Source organism: Leuresthes tenuis, unplaced genomic scaffold (genome assembly GCF_036924035.1).
Source record: "Leuresthes tenuis unplaced genomic scaffold, fLeuTen1.0.hap1 SCAF_23, whole genome shotgun sequence".
In the NCBI taxonomy this organism is placed as follows: Eukaryota; Metazoa; Chordata; class Actinopteri; order Atheriniformes; family Atherinopsidae; genus Leuresthes; species Leuresthes tenuis.
This window is the reverse complement of record NW_027325377.1, coordinates 5,337,314-5,358,216: the sequence shown is the minus strand read 5'-3', so window position 1 is coordinate 5,358,216 and position 20,903 is coordinate 5,337,314. Positions and strand designations below refer to the sequence as shown.

Genomic DNA, 20,903 nt, shown 5'->3' with positions numbered 1-20,903 from the left:
TTCTTGGTCAATGATATTTGATTAGAATATTTATTTAAATATTTCTGACTATTCATTTTTTTCCCATATTTGATGTATTCACTGTGTTGTAAAGGGTGAAGCTTCAGAAACTGAATTCCAAAGTGAAGGTTGTTGAAATGATGTCTTTTGAAGAGTTTTCAGACATAACTTTGGAAAAAAATTGAATGTTGCCGTTGATGAGCTGGAGGTTAGTCTCATAATGACCGTTCGTGTTATTCGGTTATGTTGAACTCGCTGCCTCTGCTGGTGTTATGGTAAGTCCTGCTTTGGGCTGTAACAATTATAGAATTTTAGTGGATGATTAGATGTCATACAAATAATTGCAATTAGAGATTTAATTGTCTCTTGCCTCATTATGTGTTAGATGGAAATTATACCAAACTTTGTAATGATCCCTTTGGCAAAGTACTGCTTAACAACAAAGCAATTCTGTGACAGCTCCATCAGGGGTTTGTATGATCTGGTAATAAATGTTTAGAGTTATTATGGTGAGAAGCAACGTTCTTGACATCCTTTGTCTAAGGATTTCTGATCCAGATTGATATGTTTGAGGTTAACTCACATATGTCCCCTTCTTTGCTTTGCTGTGCAACTTACTGTGGAAAGGATATTTTTCAAGCTGCAGCACAGGTGCCAGCCAATCAAATCGCCTGATTATTTGGGTGTCATGTCATGACTGATTGTTGCTGCAATTCCCAAAGTCATGCCTGCTCACCATCGAGCATTGACGCACTCTCTGTGTGAATCCTGGCTTAAAGAGGGGTGTTTCACAGTTCTGCAGGTTGAGAGCATGGTGTGCATTTAATTCCTAAGTTGTTTTCAGTTGACGGATGAGAAAAAGAAAATATGTTCACTTTCAATTCTAAGATTTCAGGAAATAAAAAGAAAAATGATCTAATATAAGCAATTATTACCCATCAATCTGGGAAGACCATTTCCAAACTCTTTGGAGTCCATCATGCAACTGCAAAAAAACCCAAGAGCTACATCTCAGACTCTACAGGCCTTAGTTAACATGTTGAGGTTCATGAAGGGCTGCAGGAGAAAGCCTCTTCTCTCTAAAAAGAACATGGCAGCACAGCTTAGGTTTGCAAAGCTGCATCTGAACAAAGCACAAGACTTCTGGAACAATGTCCTTTGGACAGACCAGAGCAAAGTGGAGATGTTTGGTCAATGTGAGGCCATCTGTCCGACAGCTAAAGCTGGGCTGAAACTGGCTCATCAACAGGACAATGAGCCCAAACACAGCAGCAGAGCTACAGCAGAATGTGTGAAAAAGAAAAGAATCAAGGTGCTGCAATGGTCCAGTCAGAGTCCAGACCTCAGCCTGACTGAAATGCTGTGGTGGGACCTTAAGAGAGCTGTGCAGAAACCAATGCTGCAAACCTCAATGAGCTGAAGCAACTTTGTGAAGAAGACTGGGCCAAAATTCCTGCACAGTGATGTGAGAGACGGATCCACCCATCCTTCCCACCTCTCTGGTTACCTAAAAATAAGACCTGGAAAAGACCAGATGCTTTTTATTTTGTCCTGATACTAAAACCCCTGGAATCCTTGGAATCCTTCTACCTTTTACACGTGACTAAGGGATGCTGGGCTGCTGCACTGTTGTTTATAGCTGTCAAATAAAGTGTCTCATATGATTTAGCTTTAGCCATATTTTCAATAAAAGAGAGACCACGAGAGGAAGCATTTTAATTGCAAAAGAAAGGCATACATAGATTTTTTGGCAGTAGTCTTCAAAGAGCAGCAATATTCTGAAGTCTATAGTCTGAAAATAGGAGACAAGAGCGTCTGGTGGTGGCAGAGTTAGAACGTGGCTGTGATACCCAAGAGAACTCGGATGAGCAAGAGGAAAACTATTACATTGACATTTAGATAACATGGTAAAAAGGCTGATTGGCTCAGAGAAATCAGGCAGAAAGATGAGCGCAGTGAAGTGAAAATTGAGGATGAGATTATTTTAAAAGTGTGAGAAAGCAAAAGTGAGAAAGATAATAGACTTGCAAGAAAGCCCAAATTAACCAAAGGGGAGTGAAGACGGGATAAACTTGTTGACCTTGTGCTTAAGCGCCATTTAAATGCCTTGAAATGTGGACTAAATGTTCCAAAGAAGTATTCAAAAATTTGATTAATGGATCTTTTGAAATAAAGTAATAACATAACCCTTTTTTCCTGAAAGAAGCGAGTTAAATGTTTGAAATGAACACATGTTGTTATGTTGATAAAAGTGGAGCCGCCTTTGGATCTGCTGATATTTTCATAGTGTGTTATTTTTAGTTAGGTGAAATTCTTGTCGGTTAACCAAACCACAGTTGTAACCCGAGGCTGAGATGGGGAAGAGTTCATCACTCTATAAAAGACTGAACAAGTGAATTGGTAGAATTTTTGAAAATTGTTTGTTAATGTAACATTTGTGTGTAATTTGGGGAATTTATCAACTACATTAAATAATATTCTTAAATGAAAAGAAATGACATGCCCTTGGACAGCACTGCATTGGAAATGAAATGACTCGGTTGAAGAAATAACCATATGGGGTCAGGAACATGCCTTCAAAGCTATTGCCAGTGAGTATAGTTCAAAACTATTTCCACAAAGGCAAGTTCAAATCTACCCTGCAAAGAAAGATTGCTGCTTTTTGGGGCCTTTTAGATGTTCTAAGGTGAAATTAAAAAAATCAAAATGTAAATTTTGTTTTGGAAATATTGGACGCTGCATTCTCCAGGCCAAAGTTCAGCATCCATCCATCCATCCATCCATCCATCCATCCATCCATCCATCCATCCATCCATCCATCCATCCATCCATCCATCCATCCATCCATCCATCCATCCATCCATCCATCCATCCATCCATCCATCCATCCATCCATCCATCCATCCATCCATCCATCCATCAATCATTTTCCCCTTCTCCCTCATCTACTCATCCATTCATCTATCTGTCCACCCATCAATCCACCTGTCCTTCTGTCCATCCAATCATCCATCCATCTGATCCATTCTTCCATCTTTCCGTCCCTCATTCATCAACCTCATCCCATACCTGACCTCCCAACCCCATTCATCGATTTTTTTATTCCAGTCATCCATTCTTCCTTCCCTCCTTCAGCTTCCCTGTTTTTTTTGCAATCATCTGGGGGTTCGTAGTTGGCTACAGTCATGACCCCTCAACTGTGAGTCTCCTTCTCCTGAACCACCAATCACACAATGAACCCAACCTCGAGTCCTCCACATTAATCAATACCATCACTTCCACCTCTCCCTTGTGCTGTCTCACATTTTGACTCCACATTAAATCACTAATATTACACTTTTGTGATGTGGTCAATGTTAGTGAGCTAATTTTAAAACTATTTTCAATTTTTTGCTCCAAATCTGCCTTTGATTGTTTTTACAAAAGCATGTTTTCCATCAACTTCTCTTGTTTTATTTTGTGTCGGGAATTTCCAGTTAGTTTATCAAATAAATCCAGAGTAATTTCATATCATAATGAACAAAAAGATGTCCTGATCACAAGAAATTAAAGGTGTTAAGAGGTAATGTGGTGAAATGCTGCAGAGATTAAACATGACCAACCACAGGGATCTTTTAAACTTTTTATTCTATTGAAATATCTCTATTGAATTAAAAAGAATAGTTTCAGCTCAAACTATCTGCAGTTAGCAGCTTCTTTCCTGTGGTAGGTCCAATCTAATGTCGGTTTCTGAAATGTTTTATTGAATAAATTGCCCATAATTTTGATGCTCCACTCAAATCTCGCTATTTGCCTTGTCAAAATGCACAATGTGGCCTTCATCAGCATAAATTATTCAGTGCATCTTGTCTCAGGTGGAGCTGAGGGACGGCAAAAATGCACATACCTGTCACCCAGCGAATTAAATATGAACAAATCGCCCTGTGTTTACGAGCCGCGTAGGACCTTGAGCCAGACATGTGGGGATGTTCTGCTTCCTCCTGCAGAATACTAAACATGGATTTTAGGGTTTGTGAACATGGTCACACTGGTGGTGGATTAGCATGGAAACAAAACTGGCAACATCCACTAAAAACAATCCCTGCAGAGCAATTCAGAGACATGCACGGAAGCATATCAAGACGCACACATATATGCAGCGTTGATACACTCTCAAAAAGGCTGTATACAGGCCATCAAACCCAGCACACACAAGCCAATCGTGCTGGCTGTAATCAGAGTGTAGTGTGTTTTTCTCAGCGGTGTAATTCATCAAAGTGACGGCTGCCGATGAGTCTCAGTCAGCCTGACAGCCACAGCTAATCAATCATCAATCTACCTGCTCTTTGTTTCACAGCCCTCTGCAGTCACTGCCACATTTTCAGGCGACACACACATACACTCATTTTGCACAAAGCCATGGCGTCATGTAGGGGTTCAAGCCTCTCATTTGGCCAGTGATCCAACAGCTCTGATGTTTATTGAGAGCCGACAAGCTGAAGCACCATCATTGTGCTGTCATGTGCTTGTATATGCATAAAGTATATTGCCACATGCTTTTTTATTTTGGCCAGTGCAGAATCCAGTGGCACTGTTGGTCATCGGCACATCAATCAACATAAGGCAGCTTTCAGTACATGTTCAGTACATGCACATTTGTGCAGCTATATTGACTCCCATTGGAGTCAAATATTTTGTTCTTGCTCAAGAACAATTTTAGGAACCAATTTTCCAAGCTTTTTTTTTTGTCCCTTTTTTCCTTATTCAAACTTTCATAAAAGTCCTCATAACGGCATCCAGTAAAGCACCTTCCCTATAAGCAGCAGGAGGGTTTCTGTGTTCTACATTGACTTGATCTACTAGTCTTTTGTTTAAGAAGCCTCAAAGTGCATTCCTCAAGCGACGCTTCATGGAGTGCGAGCTTAAACCAACATATAACAATTGATATTCACATCTGAGTTACTTACTGATCATGGTTTGAGATGAAACACATTTTTTTATAATGCGAAGGTCATCTTAGTGAATGCTATTTTACTGGTTTCTTTGGTTAAACATGCCACTTTACAACAACTCTTAATCGCATACTTGTTAGGTTTAGGCAATAACATCACTTGCTTTTAGGGTCGATAATCTAAACTACTTAGAATAAGATTAAAAAGAAGATAATGGTTAAGACTAAAACACCCTCTCTGTATATAAGAATAAGAAATCACATAGCCTTTATGATTTCATGATCGTCTATTGCCTGCAAGAGCAAATGACCCATGTGGACATTTTTGGAGAGAAGGACGGTCTTGGAGGTGGGAAAGTGGATTTTAATACCAACAAAATCGTGAAATGAACATAAAACAGGTTCTCTTAACACAAACTCTAAAACTGTTGTGTTAAAAATGGCCTTTTTCTGACTTACCTGAAGACGAATCATCTTCACAAATTTGGTGCAAGGTCAAAAGAGACCTCTTTATCTGAGTGTCCTGTGGGATATTGCAAAATAAATGCACAACTTGTCTCAAATGTGCTCCCGGTGATATTGAGTTTATGTAGGAAATTTTTCTCTTCATCCCTACAAAAGTCTCATAAAACAAGACTTGGTAATGCTATGCCTGTGCTGTATAATCTCCATGGCATCCCTATTCAGTTGCTTGAAATTGTTATAGCTGAAAAGTGTGATTAGCAAAACTGGAGGTTGCAGAGCAGTAAGAATTGTATGGTGAAGGGCATTTAAAGTATGTTGCAATTAATCTTACCAGCATGTTGCCCGTGTTGTTAACAAGTCCAGTATTGATGCTTGTAAGATATTCTATTTGTTCCTTAATAGACTTGAGGAATTGCTCAATTTGTGTCTTCCATAATTGCACAGAAGATGAACCCAGTTCTGTATGATTCCTTCCGATCAATATTCACTTTCCAATCTTGCACTCTGTCAGGCAGGAACATGAATCGGTGTGTCAGCGACTTTAAGTGGTTGAGGCTTTAACTATAATTTCAATTTCAGAGCAGAGCAACTCTGATTGTGTTTTTCTGGAATGTTTTAGTCCAGCTACATCTAAAAAAAATCTGACTTTTTTTTAGCTATTTAAGGAGAAGATGGAGGTTTTCCTCCTCCATTTTGTATGTTGGATCATTGCCTTTGCCTTTTCTTATGAAATACAAAACACTGTTATTCTGCCCCTTCAAAGGCTTCATTACTGAGACTACAGAGAGAAATGAAGTGTGGGGAGTGGGCGTTGTGCAGAAAAACAGCTTCATTACATCAGAAAGGAGTGAATGGCATTTTTTGAATAACATCCTCAAAGCACCATGGGTCAATGTATTGCCTTCATCACAGCCTGATGTTATACCTGTCTTTTTTTTCTCTCTCTCTCTGTATGACAGCAGGCTCAGATTGATGTGATGTATTTTTCTGCTGATATATGGGAACGATATTTGACTTACACCCCACATCAGGCACATACTTAATGTCAACACGCCGAAAAGAAAATTTCCATACTAATGTAGGTACATTCAGGATATATGAATATAGAAAAACGCAAAAATCTTAGTTTTCCCTCTGCTTTATTGTGGATGGAGAAGACTGAACCTTCCAAGCAGAGAAGAATAATTATCAGTTGTTCATGGGCAAGTGTTTCTATGGCCTCTTCCCTTTAAAACTCGGTAAGTTTGAAATATGATGAATTAATCAAGGGGTCATTGTTGCAAATCAGTAATTACAATCAGCCAAATGTGGCAGGCAACATCATGACCCTCTATCAAATCATTGTTTTCAGGCTTGTGTGGTTGTCTCCCAACACAAACAGGAAAAATTGCATCAGTGATTATCCCTGTTGAGTCGACAGAGATCACAAATCACAGAGTGAGAGGTGACAGGATGGAATTTATGTCACTGTGAAGTATTGGGCCATTTTTCTCAGTGGCATGCAAAGGTAAAGGACTGTATTTATATAGTGCTTTTCGAGTCTAATTGACCACTCAAAGCACTTTTACACTACAACCACATGCACACACACACACACACACACGGAGCGCTTCTTGGTGTATGCAGTGTTACAAGCTTCATCGCGCTCGTTCTCTGTCTCACACAGATGGATGCATTGGAGGCAATGTGTGGTTCACTATAGCATGTAGTCAAGACAAGAGGTGGATCAAGCTACTGACCTTCTGATTAGCAGAAAACTGCTCTTTCACCTGAGCTTCAGCAGGGCAATATCAAGAAATTGTCCAAGAATTGGACAAAAGAAGTGGAGTAACTGAGATGACAGTTTACAGTCCACCTCAATAGCTGAAATTTTGAGTTCATTCATTTCTGAAAACATAACTGCCAAAATGCAATCTATTTTATGGCAGACAATAAGAGAAATTAACTCTTTTTGTAATAGTGGTAATATTAATGATGTTATTTAAAAGTTGTACATGCTAGTTTCTATAGTTTTTTTTCAGTTTTTGGTTTAGTTTCCCCCTACTCCTGCTATTGTCTGTAGATGTCCTCAGTTGTCTTGGTCTTGCCGTTAAGTCACAATGCGCACCTGTTTCCTGTTAATCCCTCACCTGCTGTCATCCTCCTCATTAACCCTCCCAGTGTCTAACTCTTTGGTTCTCTCAGTGTTTGTGCCAGTTTGTTGTTGTCTCAGCACCATGGTTTTCTGCTTCTGCATCATCTTTGTGCTTTGCTTCTTGCTCATTTTTTTTTTTTTTTTTGGGGGGGGTAGTTTTTTGATTACCTGTTTTGCAGCACCAATGGTTTGATTAAATCTGGTTTACCATTAGTTTGTCTCTGCCCTACTTGCATTGGCATCCACCACCACCTCCTCTACTATGGATCACAACAGTTAAAGATCTTTTATGGATGAAGAGGACGCTGTGTTCTGGACAGCAACGGGAGCTCAGGCTTTGGTAGATTCGTTGCACATTCATCCCAGTGTTGCCTAAAGGGGCAGCATGTCTGTGTTTCGTGGATCTTGGGTAGAATTAGCAATAAGTATGACTGTACTCACCGTCTTTCCTGTTGCTGATCGTAAGGAACGCCGGAGCTTACAGCAATGAAGGAGTGATATCTGCATTTTTGGGGTAAGCTGTTCTGCTTTTTATGAGTCATCATCTTCTGAGATACCTACCAAATCCAGCTTTTTACATGTTAAAGCACCCAAATTCATCTTATTTTGAGCTTGACTGTAAGCAATCTTGTAAGCGTCTTGACACATCCAGTCTTCCAGTTTTTGGTTTAAACCCTATTTTGATATAATGAATGACTCCATTGTGCTCACAGGTCCACTACAGTTTTCCTCTCTGTTATGTAAGCAGCTAATTTAGAATATGAGAATTTTTATTGGATGTGAAACACATCTGAGCTCCATTACAGCTTTAGACTGGAAATCAAACTGAGTTTGAGACTTGCAGCTCTGACAGCAGAATATTATGAGTAAATGTGATTTTTGTGTGTGTGCTTACCTCGTTTTGCTCTTCACTGTCCTTCAGCAGTTCAACAATCTAATTTAAATATTCATAAGTCTTTCACGTCTGACATCTCTCGTGTGTGTGTGTGCGCGTGCCTATCTCCGCTCCAACAAAATGGCTAATATTCCCATGGATAGCTTGGGTTGATGGGTCAATAAATTGTTGCACAGTGATCTAGGCTCTGTTCGTTTTGTGTTTCCTGACAGTAGCCAGAGTTGGTTTTCTAGTACCACATTTTCTATTCTATTGCTATTGTTTTTTTTCTTTTTAACCCTGTATACATGACAACAAATGTCTTCTAATTTAAAACTATTTTTCAAGGGCATCGTGCTGATCAGACGTCTTGATATTTTGCCATCTCCGTAAATGTTAATGGTTTGGACACTTTTCAGTATAATGCAGTCCTGTAAACCCTCAACCACTATGACCTTATTAATAACCACAAAGCTGGCTTACAATAAAAACGAAACCGTAGAAGAACCGCTCTGTATAATTTGCACATTTACTTCTAATGAGAGCAGACTACCAATCAGACCAGACCAAGTGAGACTGCAGTGATTAAAATGTGTTTTGAAGTGGAAAAACATCAGTATTTTACAGCTTTTCAAACTTTGTGAGCTATAGAATTATGTAAAAAGGGATTGTGAGATTTATATTTGATCACACTTAATGAGGAAGATTAGTCACAAAGTTTCATTTGAGCAGGCACAGCTGTAGGGTAGATTGCAAAGGATGGACTGGATATAAATTCATTATTATATTGTGGTAAAAGGTGATTTTTACTGGAAAAACACACCCAGAAACTCTGACTCCTGGCTCAGAAAATGTCCAGATAAACCACCAACTATCCCAGGCCTTGGCTGCCTCTGTGACTCTTCTCTGAGAGGCCCCCCCCCAGCCTTCTGCGTCTCTACAAATCCTCACTGCCAATACAACTGAATGCACATCCAAACATCTGCTGCTTTTGCACCTTCAAGCTCAGACTACAGGTTCCAGGATCCAGCAAATACCACACACCTAAGACCACCATTAGAATTTTATTACAAGCAAATTAACTACCCGACAAATCAGGCCAAGGTGAAAGTTGCAGAAGAAAAACACGTTTCTCTCTCAGGAGAAAGGGAAAAGAGCTGCTGCAGAAAACAACTACAACACATGCTGAGAAATGATCAAATAGCTGGAAAAGCATCTGGAGGATGAACTCTGCCTCAGACACTGGTGTGAAGAAGACTTGAACCGGTACAAAGTGGTCGCTGAGGAATTACGTCAGTCCTCCAAAGTTCACACAGCAGGGGAACATGGGGAGTTCAGACGTGCAGAGCCACAAGTGGGGAATCTCTACAAGCTGAAAATCTTAGAGGAGAAAAAAAGAAGTCCAGCTCCAACCTTGAACTGGAATCCAAACTGCCAGGAAAAAGAGGAGGCAACTAAAGTTCTCGAGTGGAAGGCATCCTCTGCATGGCATTGTGTTGAGACAGCAGAGTGTGTCGGCTGCACTACAGCGTGGGGGGATGCGGGGAGTCGTTCTTAATAGCAGCAGTGACCAGGCATAATGCAAGCTGATAATGACTGTTAGAATATACTGCAACAATATAATAAATCAAATTTATTTTCTAAACCACATGCTGCATCTATTACAACAGCACGGCTTTACAGGAGAAGAGTCCAGCTACTGGACTGACCTGCCTGCAGTCCAGACCTTTCAGATCAGAATCAGAAAACTTTATTGATCCCGGAGGAAACCGCTCAATTGCTTTCACCAACTTGAAACATTTGGAGCATCATGAAACAAAAAATACAACAAAGAAGACCTGGAACTGTTGAGCAGTTAAAATTCTATATCAGACAAGAATTGGACAATATTCCTCTCCCAAAGGTGCAGCAGCAAACTTTTAGACTGTTGTTAGAAGAAGACAGGATGCTACACAGTGGGAAGCCTGGACCTGTACCAAGTTTTGAGACTCGGCTTGTTGCTGCCATCAGATTCTATATGAATGAACATTTCTAACAAAATAGTGGTTGTGGTGTTAAATTGTGAATAAGATGTTGATTTATGAGGTTTGCAAATCATTGCATTCTGTATTTCTTTTAGTTTTACTGAGTCAAACTTTATTGGAATTGGGGTTGTACTTCTGAAAATGATGCATAGATGCCCACATCCTCACATTTACCACCTCTGGCTGTGGAGGAGAGGGGAATGAAAGAAATGATGAAGAGGCCTAACTGACTGTATACTGCCAGCGATCTGGCTTGGAGCATTTGGACACTTTTCAAAGAAAAGTCTGATTTGTTTTGATAGCTTAGGGGAACGTCGGGTAAAAGGAGTTTTTATCTTCATTTCGTGGCATGAGTCTGATCTGACTGAATGTAGTGCTGTGTGCGATGTTCGGATTTAGGTACTTTTTGGTGAAACGTATCTGTGTGTTTGTTATTTCATCCATCCCCCTTACACAGATAATGACAATGAAAAATAGAGACACGGGCAGCTGGCAGGAATGTATTATCTGTGGATGATTGACCAGACATGCTGGTATGCGGTAAGGTCGCCAGAAACACAGGACGAAAGGTCAAGGGTCAACATCTGGATTTGAGTGAGAAGATGGGCTTAAATCTGTTTGTAAGGAGGAGAGACTTCTGAGAAGGCAACGGAAAAGAAAAAAAACTTCAAAGTGGGTTTTGACGTTTGTACCTGTAATCTCCTTTTGTATCAAATGTACCCGGAAATAGAGAAGGCTGTGATTCTCAGAGATGGAATTTATTTTTGGTCTTGGTATTCTGATGTTCCCTTTTTGATTTTGTGCTGCACCTTGGTTAGTTTTACTCCAGTTGCATTTTTTTTGGTACTTTCCTCCCTTATTCAACCCAGTTAGTTAAGTTTCCCACTTCAGTCTAACATGAGGGGCCTGTACTACCAAGGAGGATTAGTGTCTAAGCGAAGTAACTTCAGGTTCAGCTCAGGATTTTCAACATCACAAAGTTGCATTTCTTCTTACCAGGTTGTATCACCATGACAAATTGCTCTCAAGGTGCCTCGGAGCAGGAAAGGTATCAAGAGAAGAGATCAACCTGAAGCATCGCCTCCCGATCAGTCGCTTTTTTTCTAAGGGAATTAAAAAACAAAATGGATGTGGTGTGGTGAGAGTCTCTGTCCAACTCTTACTGGAGTCAAATGCTGATTATGTTGTTTGACTTCCACTCAAAATCATCTTTGTTAGAGATGTGTCAGTCAAAGGGAATGTTAATGTCGCCCAAAACAGGGATTTATTGCTCTATAGCTTCTTCCTGCTGACTTTTAAGAAATTGGAACTAACATTTCTGACTTTATTTGTCCAAATCATCACTGAAATATAAAAGATTCCATTCCTTTTCTCATACATTATACTCACAAAATTGTGTCAGTTGATGACTGTACAGTCATTCACATCCACGTATATCTTATAAAGAGTTTTGAAGATGAACTCAAATTGTCAAACAGCTAAACAGTTTTGTTGCATTTCAGAGTCTGGATGATAGAAAACGAACACAGACAAAAAGCCCACTGACTGTTTTGAAATGCTTTTATGCGTGTGCCTCCGGCCTCTTTGATGCAAAGAGCTTTCAGAGTAGCCAGAATTGAATCTGACAGAGTAAAAATGAAACTTTCTCACATAGTTTAGTAATACATCTGTATTCCATTCATTTGGTGAGATATACAACAGCAAATCGATCAGATCTACTCATGTTTATTGATGTGCTGTGATTTTGATGAGCTTATTAATTACACAGGCATTGTTTTTCTTTCTCGTTTGGCTGCTGCAGCTGCACTGTTTTTCAGTTTGATAGAATTATAGATTGTGACTGATGCCAACTCCACCTGTTTTGCATGAATGTGCACATATCCAGAGTTAGGAAAACCGGTTGACTTACTGAGTTCATAACCAGTGTCATGGTAAAGTCTAGTGAGGTCTCCATTGTTGGGATCAGTTAAGCTAGGCCAACTGAAGATACTCTGGCCTGAACCTGCTTCATAGTATAAACCCCAGTTCTCAGATCACTATTAACTCTCCACTTCATTTGCATATATTCTACCTCTTTCCCAGTTGTTTTCCTGATCATTGTTTCACCACCCGTTGTTTCGTTCCTGTGAGTTTGCTTGCTGTTGAATTCTTGTTTTCTAGATTGTTGTTCTGCTGGTGTTTCTGGTTGGCAGCATCTTTTGTTTTGCACCCTCAGTAAATTGATTAGATTCTCCATCCTGAGTGTTCCTGCATTTGGATCCTCACCACAACAGAGTACATCCCAGCAGCCAAAATTTGTCTCTGAACTCGTTACTTCTGCACGATTTATTTGATTGTGAACTAATGTGCAGATGTTATGATGAGAATTTTATCAATTAAAATATAATGCTTTGACATCAGTGTTTTTGATGGGTGATAGTTAATGAGCTGCAACATGAGCAGAAACTGTAAACAAGCCCCAAGTGATGAAATGGGCGGCGGTTTTTGTGCATATTCCCTGACCCATGTCTAAGTAATGAATACTGACACGCCTCAGGCTGCCTCTGAAAGATGTGAAAACTCATGTACTCATGGTTGTGTTTCACTGTTTACATCATGCGTGTTCTAATGCAAACACAAACATGTCCACAAACGGACGATGTGGTTGTTCCAAAAGCTCACTTAATCTGTCAGTCTACTGTGCAAACTGGAAACGCCGCCATCAGAACAGACTTGCATGTGGACATCAGGCAGGCAGGTTGACACTGTTGTGCACACAAATGTCAAACGGACAATTAACCAGTCAGATTAACTGATAAACACATGGTCAAGCAGTCAGGAAGAAGACGGATTGATCAGTCAACTAGGGAATTGGGCGCCTAATGAATATGTTAGAATTACATGACTGACATGCAGTGGCACTCAGTGTGTGTGTGTGTATTAGCTTTAAAAAATGTAAGGTTAATATCAATGCATATCGAATTTTGATCAATTAGGGGATTGCTTTGTTTTTACATCTTTGTTTTTAGATCTTGAACTTTATTACTGAATAACTGAATTATATTCATACAAAGTGCCTCCACTTGGTTTATAGTTTACAGTGTGTGGGAATGTAAATGGAGGCAGTGAATCGTGGAATCTTTTGCAATGCCATTCAATTTGTTTTTCTTTCTCCATCAGATCTGATTATTTTGGAAAACTTTTTAAAACAAAAAAAAAATAATTTACCAGGTAATGACATTGTGGTCAAGTGAGAACCCATACGCAGACAACTGGCAATTAGAGCAGAGCAAGAAACCCAAACACAGTCCCAACAAATGTCCACTGAAAATCCAAACAGAGAGCTGACGGGACAAGAAACCCGACGGGCTCTGACGAGAAGAAAGTAAGCCTGTTCGTATATACACAGGCAAAACAAATGACTAGCACCAGGCAAGTGTGTGGCAAAGGAAGTCAGCATGGAGAAGGGAAGCAAGTTCTACAAAACTGAAAAAAGGAAATAAATGTAACAAACACGCAGAGGGGTTTCAAAACAGTATATAAATAAAGTGACCAGAAGACAGATCATGAATTAGGAAAATACTTAAACACAGAGCCGAAGGACACCGAGATGGGATGAACAACCAGAGAACAAAAAGAAAAACAAAAGAAACCTGGTAGTATTTTATACTGGGGAAGGTGAAGACCAGCGCAATCAGTCAGATACTGAACCCATGTGTGATGAAGAGGAAGGGAATGCATGATGGAAGCATGCACTGTAAAATGCAAAAATATTACACCTAAGAAAATCTAGAGTCAAATTAAACCAGAAGACGTGAACAAAATATAACGCCATAACCGCGGCAACTAGCACTGGCAACAGAAAACGTACTGGTCCATAAAAAGATGCTACAACATAAAGAAGACAATCTGTATCAATTCTATCGCACAACCAAAGCTGTAATAAAAGAGTGTCACTTATAGTTTCTGTTGGTTTTAATGGTGCAAGGCCTGCAATAAAGACCGCTACTAGACACAGAACTAACTTGATTTATTTTGTCAGTTTTTGTTTGGATACTTTCGAACTAGCATGATGACACAAGATATGTAACTGGGCCAGAAGAAAATCTCTACAGCTGTAGTTTCTTTCTTTTATAGTTTTTAGATTATTTTCTCAACCTTTACTTATCTATGAAAATGCTAAATAACTGTATGAAATGAACAGCAAATAACAGGGCAGTGGTTCAGGACCACTGTCAGTGGGAGGTTAATTCACCATTTCTGCTCTGGTGAAATTTTACAAGATCATTTGTAATATTTCTGTGGCACAGAGGAATACAACAAGCTTCAATATTCATTGATGGATCAGTTCACTATAGATTTTGGTCATTTCTTGAGGTTTGTAGGTGAAAAACAAAGCACCTTAGGTAGAATATCACCAGCTCTAACTGAAAAAAAACTTCACTTCTTGCTCATGACCCCGAAACTCTCTGCACTTGCATCTTGTAAAACACGCTCATTAACTCAAACTAGCAGTTTAGTCCACTCTTCACAATTCTTTCCTGCCATGTGGGGCCACTTGCACTGCTACAAGTAGTTCCAATGCACCCATGCCTACTGTAACATTCAGGAGCCTTATGAAACAAAAGGTTAGCCCCCTGAAAGGCCCAGTGTCAGGGATTACTTCTCACACGAATTCTCCAACAAAGCATCCATTGTGCCCCACCGGCCTCTCAAATTAGCAGCGAGAGCGAATGCACGCTTAACTGGACTTGACAGCGCAACCACTCTCCCAGCCTCTGAAGCTTTACTCTTCAACTTCTAATCTCTAAAGAAATTAAAGAATGATTTGAAAAAATGAGACAATGAAAAAGAAATCCAATCGATGTGCCCGGGGGAGACTAAATAGATTATTATGAATATGAATTAAACTGTCCATAATCTAGTTCTCAGGCTACAGCTGGATTAGGCTGCAGCACATACATCTGTCAGAAAAGCCTGTAGTTCTTTCAACGGCTTTTTCCTCTTGAAATATTAGCTTGTTTCATAATTAAAACAGGTGTTTTGTGATGTTCACGTTCTTGATAAACAGAGTATATCCCAGATTTAAAGGAGTTACTTGGTTGTTTTAAACGGTTTTCCATTTAAACCCATGACTCTGAGTATGACTTGTCAGTGTCACACGAATGAGAGTGAAGTGTGCGTGTCTTCCTGTTGCAATTCTCAAAATAAAACTCCTTGTGGTACACTTTTCAAGCAGGGTTTTGGACTAAAATGAACTAAACTGAATGACTTAAAGACAGTCATATTTTATGTTTAAGGGTTGTTAATCTAGTTACTCTTCATCATGTAACCATCTCTTGAGAAAATAAAGTCCATCAATTTTTGTTAGAGCACCAAATCACAACAAATGTAATCTCAGGGCACTTTGAGTTCGATTCATGCCAATTCCAAAATAATGAGCTGTAATACAATCGTAATCAAATGAACTGAAATCCAAATTAGTCCACTTCATACAATGCCATTTAATCAAATACTGCTTTGCTAACTGAAACCAACAGATTGCATCACTAACATCTCTTTAATCCCTCATCCTGAGCATGCTCAAGGTGATGGTGGGAAGAAAAAACTCTCTTTAAACAGGATGAAACCTCTGGCAGAACCAGGAAGGCGGCCATCTGCCTCAACTGGTCAACAAACACCATAACACCAGGCCAGGTAAGTGCTGAGAAAGAGAAACACAACTTAATTACAACAATCTCATATGTACACGGAGACTAAAGAGAGCTGACTGAGGAGAGGTGCATCACGGGAGATCCCCCAGCAGTCTAAGCCTATATCAGCACAACTATGGGCTGTTTCAGGGCCATCTCTAACTGTAAATATATCAAAACTAAAAGTTTAAAGCCTAATATTAGAAAATAAAAGTGCACACAATATGTTTATTGTCATGACAGATTAAATTCCTTTTATTTTGTCCTTCATACCTATTTGAATGCTGCCAGATGATTGAAGTCCATCTTTAATCTGCCTAAAAAGTCCTAAACACAGAAAAGATGGAAGACGCAGCTAAATGAAAAGGAAAGTTTACAACGCCGAATAACAGCTTGCTGAAAAGCATAGTGATATAGTTAATTTCTACACTTTTGTGGCTGTTTTAACACTTAGAATCATGGAAGTGCTGGAGAATGAACCTCCCAGCTCCTGAGCCACCCACAGAACTGACCTGACTGAAAAAAAAAAGGGCCAGGTTTCAAGGACGCCATGTCATGAAGGACTTTGACCTTTGTTCTCTTACATTTCAGCGGTGCTTCTGTATACTCTGTTCTTAAAGAACTCACGATCACTCACTTTAGATAGGGGCTGGCGCAACATGCAGATTCTATTTTGAAGTTAGATGGACCGTACTTCCGGTGTTAACAACCGCTAACCTGACAGAACTGTTCCAGCCGACAGGCGTTGGGGGTGTAGTGAGAGGAGGAGGAGGAGGAAGAAAAGTCCTCACCCTCATACTCTCCAGTCTTGCTGCAAATCGCGCGTTCACAGCGGAGCCCTCGGCAGAGGAGACCCAGCTGGACGTGTGCGCTTCGCCTTCTGGATACAGAACGCACGCTCTCACCGTTCAACACCACCTGCGCGCCCGTGCGTCTGCTCGGTCATGACTTCCACCTGAGCCGGGCATGTAGTTAATCGTGTTCCTGGGCGTGGGAAGGACGGAAAAAGGCGCTTGACTACTTGTTTTCGTGGGAATGTTGTTGAACTAAACTTAATCAGTGACTCCAGGAGCTGAATCGTCGCTCCGGTCCGCTGCACCCGGAATACTTTTCCCACTGCAAGATGTACATTTGGAAACTTTTGCAGAACCGGTGACACGCGGGACGAGTTTCAGTTTGAGATTTGTGATATTTCTGGGGAATATAGCCAATAAAGTCAGCTTTAAACGCGGCTTTACACTGAGGAGGGGGAGGACACCAGCGGCAGAACAAGAGGTATGTTGAACAGCATTTTCTCCTCACTTTTTTCTCGCTGTCATGAGTATTTCGTGCTGTATGTAGATTTCACAGAAAGAAAAATCCCTTCCTCATCTGCAGTTACAGTTTCCCAGGGCTTCTAACAGCAGATAAAGCTTTAAGGAGATTTAAAAGATTTGCAACGTACTCGTGATTTCTTGTCAACGCGCGCTCTCTCTCTCTCTCTGGAGAAGTGAAACGTTAATGAAAATGTTGACAAGCTGGACTGCGATGACCTGTTCTGAGGTACTGTTCTGTTCAGATACACGACCATTTTTTAAATGGACTCCGGGTCATGCGGGGGATGTCTTGGGACTAATCAATACTCAGAACATCTGGAGCCTCAGCTTGTGGGCTGATCCCGTTGAGCGACTTAATGTTTTTCAGACTAAAATGACTTCTTCCGGTGTTAACTTCACTTAATGGAAATTACAACAGCTGCACACAACCATTATCTTTTATTGATTCTCTCCATTAATGCCACACCAATCCCTGGAAGGATAAAGGGGAGTTTGGAGAAGGATTGTGAGACTTAACATCATCCATTTAGGGTACTGTAGTGGAAAAACAGATGTTTTCTGATGGCAGTATTGATCACAAGTGCTTTAACTATCACAGCCGCAGCTTGGTAATGACAGTATTAAGTCAGACTTTTGGATCTAAAGGTCATTTTAACACATGACGTGTGTTGAACCATGAATCTTGGAAAAACTCCCCTTATTGCTGCTTCAAAGCGCTGCTGTACATGATTGAAAGGTAATTGCCCATGGCGTGGGCTAATGGGGTAGAATAGCCTCCACACTGCACCCAGAGCCCTGAAGCCCTAAAACCAGAGATGCCGCCATTCTGCCCTGTTTAGACTGGACCTGTGTAGACATCGTCTGATGTTATGGCTGACACCATGCTCTCATCAGCCAAGCGTGTAGATTCAAGGCTGCTTGAGCAGTTCATTGTCACGTTCCAGTGGAAAGTTTGGACGAGATCTTTTCTTCTTTTAGGGAACAACTGCTGGGAATGTTTCCCCCTTTTTGCTCCGTTTGCATATATTTTACAAAGGCATGAGCATGTGGCTGTGAAGTGAGACTGAAAAATTGAAACTTTGCAGCTAATTGCAGACTGAGGCACGCACAGTGGATTATCAATGATGAAACTGCTGCTTGTTGATTTAATATTCTTGAAGAAATGGCAATTGACATTGATAATTCACAGGGGCTGCAGGCCAACTTGGCCTATCCTGACATCTCTTTTCTGTTTGCTTTTAACTGGACTTTCCCCGTAATGAGATTTTTCAGGGTAAAATGCAAGCTGGAACTGGATGCGATAAGTCGTGTCCTTCTCTTTGCCAGATTTGTATATTTTTCAGACATTCAGGGTCGACATTTATCCGTCATTTTGGCAGTTTTTCATAAGAAACTTTTTTTGGACTGACAGTAAGATGAGTTTTATCAACATGAAAAATACTATTATGACTTTGCTTTTTTTTTGTTTTTTTTTCAGCTTTCACATTTAAGAATGACAGTAAAACATGTTAGAGACTCGCTATCACCTGAGATTATTCATTCATTTGTATTACAAACATTCGGCATAAAGGGTCACATTTAAGGTTGGCTTATTCTGTTACATTGACTACATTAAATTATGTCATATTTCATGAAATAAAGCAAAGATTTACATATAAAATGTGAACTTGTACATTGAATGTATGTAATACAGCTGGTTTGGAAATTTATGCTTAATCAAAATACTTAAGCCAACTTTTTAGGCTCAATTTTTTTTAACACACAGCAATTAAAGAGGAAAAGCTGCAGTTTTCAAAGCAGCAACACAGTGGCTGAGTCCTGTTTTGGAAAAGCGCCACAAAGAACCTCTCAAATGCAAATGATCAGGCTTTTTAATCCCAAATTTAAGGATATATGTTGGGCTCGCTGAGCTTGTTGGGTTGGACAGAAGCCCAGAGCTGAGACATTTAGTAAACTTGGACAGAAAATGCTCTGCCAACTCTGACCAAAAATAAGCTCATGTAAAGTGCATTGGTAGAATAGTCATTGCTGTTTAGACATTATTGCTGCTTTTCCTGCTGGAGAAAAGCAGATCTGTTAAAGAGTTTAAACACTGAGAGATTACTTTCATTTCTTGTCTTTTTTTTTTTTTTTCTATGAAGCAGGTCTTGAGAAATATTTCTAAACTCTATGGCTTCACCCGCCAGACATTCAACGTCTCATCTGCCTCAGAAATGTTCCTCAGTCTGCGGGCTTAACTTTACATTATTGCGTGTATTCAGTTGGACTTTCAGAAACCTGTTTGAGTGGAATGCAGGCAGGTGGTTGAGTAACTCCGCCACTCAGCAAAACAGCGTTGCTTGTGTGTACACAGGAAGTCGTGTCGGTGAGGCCAACCTTAGTCTATTCACCTGCTGCTGTCTTGCACATGACTGTATGTAATGACATGTTATTTCTGCCAGTGTGCACTTACAGGTGATGAGTCATTTTGTTTTTTGACAATTTTTTAAAATCATATGATGTGTGACGTGATCTTCTGTTTTTCTTTTTTTTTGTTTCTTCTTCATGGTCGTTTCCAAAAAGAATCTAAAGCAAGGGAGATTATTGCTATCAGTGATTAGTTTAATCAGTGATAGAAGAAGTACAGATGGGACAAATTGGATGCATTTGATGTAAAATGGTCCCTTCCATAGTGTTCTGAAGGTTGATATTTCTCAGCTTTAAGATAAGTAGCCCTCTGTGCGAACTGCGCCACTCGAACCAATAACGCCGTCGCCGCTCCGCTGACTCTGGTGCTGGTCTGATGTGTGAAAGGACACAGTGATGTGGAGCTGAGCCGCTTCTGTTTTACTCTGAATTAGGAGGAACAGCGGTGGGGTGACAAAGAGTCTTTTATGCACCTATATGGCAGAACGGCTATGTTAAAGAGGCTTTTGTTTCTTTTTTCAGGAGAGAAGCACAGTTTCCTGCTTTGAATATTTTTTACATTACGTTTTCTTTTTGTTTATTTAACTTATATTAATATATCCTGATCATCTCTATAATGCTTAGTTCTGGTCCAAGCTGATGATAAATCGTATGTGAATAAACATTCCTAAAGGTAAATTGTAATACGAAGATTGATTTTTATTTGTGTTGTATAACCTTGAAAACTAATTTCTAAAGAAAATCAATGTTTTGCATTGACTGTTTGCCTTTTTTGGGCGTCGTTCTTTTAGCAGACACGTTGACTGTTGACTGTAAGTGTTGAACAGACTGTTCTTACAGCAAGACAACAAAGGATCTGTGGGGTTTAATCTGTGGTCAGGGGCTGTAATATTGACAGCACGACGTTGGAGATCAAACTGTGTCTAACAGATGGACGTCACGCTTCCCCTGCTGAAGGTCTGCTGTTCCCTGCACAGCTGGCTGCGGCGCGCAGCAGCATGTGTAGAAAGATCCGCCAACTGAAAACGGCTTATTTTCATTGCAGAGCTCGTTGTGGTGTCTGTTAACTTCTTGATTGCTCT

General features: G+C 40.1%; 1 protein-coding gene across 2 annotated transcripts in view; it reads left to right on the top strand.

Annotated features, from left to right (window-relative positions):
* Positions 1-16,845: 16,845 nt before the first annotated feature.
* LOC140283036 (plexin-B2-like) overlaps positions 16,846-20,903 on the top strand; it is a 203,997-nt gene continuing 199,939 nt past the window's right edge. For both annotated transcript variants that reach the window (XM_072377661.1, XM_072377660.1), the window contains exon 1: positions 16,846-17,374. The gene's annotated coding sequence lies outside the window, so the exon portion shown is untranslated. The remainder of the gene's footprint in view (positions 17,375-20,903) is intronic.